Source organism: Ctenopharyngodon idella, chromosome 15 (genome assembly GCF_019924925.1).
Source record: "Ctenopharyngodon idella isolate HZGC_01 chromosome 15, HZGC01, whole genome shotgun sequence".
In the NCBI taxonomy this organism is placed as follows: domain Eukaryota; kingdom Metazoa; phylum Chordata; class Actinopteri; order Cypriniformes; family Xenocyprididae; genus Ctenopharyngodon; species Ctenopharyngodon idella.
The window spans coordinates 16,466,603-16,471,348 of NC_067234.1; positions in this window are offsets into that span (position 1 = coordinate 16,466,603).

Genomic DNA, 4,746 nt, shown 5'->3' on the forward strand with positions numbered 1-4,746 from the left:
TCTGTGTTTTATGGCCTTATTTCAGTGGCTACCAAAAAATTGGATTTTTCACTAACCACGCATAAACATAATTTTCTCAAAAAATGAAAGGCCTCATCTGAAAGGCAAAAGAAGGCGGTGTTGCTGAAAATTATAGTAATATCTTCAGTAATACTCAGAAGTCTAGTTTCAAATATAATTATTTTGAAGTGATGGTGCTTTAGGTAACACAGTCTAGTGTACGTGATAAATTTGTGCTGGCTACTGTATACAGGCCACCAGGGCACCATACAGACTTTATCATAGAATTTGCTGATTTTCTATCAGAGTTAGTACTGGCTGCAGATTATGTCATAATTGTTGGTGATTTTAATATCCATGTAGATCATGAAAAAGACACATTGGGATTGACATTTACAGACATTCTAAACTCTATTGGAGATAGAATAAACTTGTGTCAGGACCCACTCATTGCTGTAATCATAATTTAGATCCAATATTGTTGTTATCAGTGTTGATGTCATTGAAAATCCGCAGGAGAGCGATGACATCCCAGATTATTCTGCCCTCGTAAAAGAGCTCCCCTTCTTCAACTAGGCAGATAGATAACTCCTTCCACAGGGACGATGAATTGAGGCATGGATTTATTAGGACCACCACTTCAAATATATGTGGAACAGAGTAAAACTGCAATTCAGAAAAATGAAAAAAAAAAAAAAAAAAAAAAAGTTTCTAAACTTAAAATATGCATTAAAGAAATGTAACAGTTCACTTGAGGGATAACCACATATACTATACATGATAATAACGTAGATGCATGTAACACTGTACTGAAAATAATCTCTCTAAACATAAAACTTATCCTGAATAACATCACCAATACAAAACATAAGATGATGATAAAGTTCTTGTAAAATCTTTAATACTTACAGTCAAAGCTTCTTTAAATGATTGCAATGATGATGACCAGATTGAAAATAGCTGCTTTAACCATGTGACTATCAGCATCAACGGAGTAAAACAAGATGGCTGCTATTAAGGTCAGAGGTTACTGTCAAAAATTAAACTATGCTAAACTACACTGGAAACAGTACACTCCCCATCTGGTATATGTAAGATGCCATCATTAAGCATAATAAAGTTTGTCTATTCAGTCCTAGGAGACAGCAGTAAACAACATTCAATATAGGTAGCAGGAACACCTTTGACCACCTTGACCTCAACTTTCCTTACTCTTCCATCTCTCCCGGGAAATGTCTCCAACACGATTCCCATGGGCCAGTCATTCCTTCTGGCTTTAATGTTTTTTCAGTAGCACAACATCTCCCACTTGGAGACTGAAGCTCTGATTTTGCCATTTTCTACAGTTTTGCAATGTTGCTAAATATTCTTTTCTCCAGCGATTCCGGAATGTATTGACCAAGCTTTGGACTTGCCTTCACTGACAAATGAAGAGGTGATCAAAATCTCATGGGACAACTTTGATGGTCCAAAGTTGGTCGACTCTATGACTTCATTATGTATGGCCCAAGTGGTCATACATGTGAACAGCACTGCCCAGCGTTTGGAGTTTGCTTGTCTTCCTCTGGTTCAATGTGAGGTGACTATCCAAGGCCTGAAAACATCAAACCCTCAGGTAGGTCAGACATCTTCTGGGTCAAAATCTTTCCCCGCAGTCTGCGACATTGAAAACATTGAAAGATCAAACTACTGATGCATCTCTTACCACTTATGATCCAGACACCAGCCTCTCTCAATGCACTCTCAGTGAAGACATGTCCCTGATGTTCAACCTATTTGTGATAATGTTGAATAAGTAGGGATGTGAGGTGACAATGACCAGGGAGAATAAGAGGACATGCTTCGTCTCTCCCAAGGTTTGCTTGTGAAAGGTGTGACACTTTCTGTTTATAAAGACAGTATGCGTGGAGACGTGAATAATCCTGAATAATGCTGTGATTCACACCTGAGTAGACAATGACCCGCATAATGAGCCACATAATGAGCCTTTCAGTCAGGTAGGCTATGTGAGAGAGTACTAAAGAATCTTAGAACAAAGTAGTTTAATTAGAATATAGTTAATATAAATGAGACACATTTTGAATAAATGAGGGCACATTTTGAGTATACAGTTTTACCTGGAAATAAATTCTGTTCAAAGATATAAGTGTCAGGACACAGACGGAGGCAGAGAGGTGAGTGCAACACAAGTTTATTTAACAGATGAACGAACACAGGCAGACGGTGGATGCAGGTGAGTAAATGAACAAGCACTTTGAATGACTGCACTTCACTGTGTACACACACACACAAACAAATATTAAGACAAAATCACAGCACGCGGTGAGGTGGTCACTGCACACTTGTGAGAAAGATACAACCACCTAAAAACCAGTCCTCTGCCCCTGGTGCTCAGGCCCTGCCGAGACAAGGACGATATGTATCAAATAAGCAGTCACTTTGGAAACTGGGTTGTTCAATCAGCCAGTCAAAAAAAGTAGACGAATAGAATTTTGCAACCAATGAATCAACAAATAAATAATTGCTTGAAACAAAACCACAATTCCAACAAAATGCAAACAAATATATATATATATATATATATACATACATACCACTTGGGACAAAACGATATAAGGCAGCCAAGGAAGAAAAAATAACAAAAAAATAAATAAAATTGGAAACAGGACTAAATACACAGACTATAAAGAAACTACGTTCCAAAACCCACAGAACCACACGCCAACACACTTACACGAAACCAGTGATTTTTATGACTTTTGAGGGCAGGCCAAAGTACACCGTTCAATTCAGCAGTGGGATAACTGGAGCAGCTACTGCCACAGCCACCGGCTTCAGCATGGGAGAAACAAAACAAAAATACACACAAGACAAAAACAGCAAAACAAAACAGCGCCATCTTAAGAGCGTTCATGCGGAAAACGAGCGGCCCATTATCCCCGTAAAGAACAGCATGCTCTCAATGCCACAATCTTCCTATTAAAACAAAAACTTAAATTAAATAGAATAAAGTATATATAAAATTGTAACTATATGTACTGGGTAATGATCACTGAAACAAATCATACACTTGCTCACAGTATGATTCACCACAGCTTATACACATGAATGGAACAAGAACAGCTGGAACGAAAAAAAACAAGCTACCGTAACCAGTATAACATTACCATACCATACCATTACCAAATAATCGCATTCGACCTACCTGGGGGTAATAACAGCCTGCACGCCACCACGAAGCCTCAACACTTTCTATTCCAGCTACAATAAATGAACACCATTTACTAAAACAAATAGTTTCAACATTAGCCACCTAGCTAAACATACCTTTGAATGGATACACACACGCGGAGCTAGCAATGACGCATCACCAGGTGGCATAATCGCAGTCTTTAAATAGACAAGAATCGAGCGCTTATAGGCTGCCGCTTTAAGTATGAGGGAGGGAACTTATTAACCCTAACACACATGCACCTAATCTAATTTTGTCTTGTCTAATTTGACAAGGCAAGGCAAGGCAATGCATACTACTTCAATACTACTACTTTTAACTCAGTAACTACTGTTACACTGGAACTATCTGTAGTACCTTAGTCAGGTAAGAAACAATATTGAATTTAACTCAGAAAAAAATGAGGCTGCGAGGTATAGACTTATAGTCAATGGCATGCATTGGTTCTGGATCACATATTTTTTGCGACTCAGAACATTTACAACTATTTTAGGGAGTTTTTGTTTTTATTTAGCTGAACAATTGATATGTTATTAAACATTACAATCCATTGAATGCACTTTAATTATATCCTTCAGAGCCTCGTTTTCATTTCTGTCAAAAATTAAATATGGTGCTGCCCTGACTAAAGTCCATAATCTCATTGGTACCAGTTTTCAAGCTTTAGTCACAGAAAACATAACATAGTGGCCTTTTGCAAGTGTTCTTTGCAATTCATTATTTATTGCAAACCTCATACCTGTAGATGTGTCCAAGCCTCCTTACTAATTAAAAAACATTATAATTATTATAATTAATTGCAATTATACCATTATAATTAATCGCAATTATATTAAAACTAGCAGTGGTGATTTTGGGAGTTTTTGATGTTATTGGAATAACAAAGTAGCACGGTTATTTGATGTTGTTGTAGTAACTTAAGCAACAAAAATAGTTCCAAACAAAGCCACAGAATCAATGCAACACACAGTACTTCATTAAATGAATGAAAACAGTCACTTGTTTCATTCCTGAATAAGAGTTTTGAATGAATTGTTTGAATGTGCGATCCATGTGACTCATGGCATAAGGATGTAATCTTAATCAATAAAAAAAAAATCTCCACAGACTGACAACATGTCTGGAAACTTTCACTACAGAATAAAGAAATAAAAAAAGTAATTGCGAGTTTATATCTGGCAATTCTGATGTCTTTGCTCAGAACTGTGAGTTATAAATTCGCAATTGTGATATGTTAATTGGAGGTTAATTAAAACTTTTTTCCTCAGAATTCTGGTAACTTGGCAATTCTTTTATTTCCATCACAATTGTGAGGTTATTTCTCAAAATTCAGACTTTTCTTCTCAAAATTTACAACAATTCTGAGTTTATATCTCACAAATCTGATCTTTTTTTCTCACAATTCTAACAGTCAAAACTGTGAGAAAAATTCAGAAATTAGCTATTTTATCTATGCTATAACTGTAACGGACAGACACTAGGTATTCTGTGTGTTTAAAAGTGTCTTCCCTGTT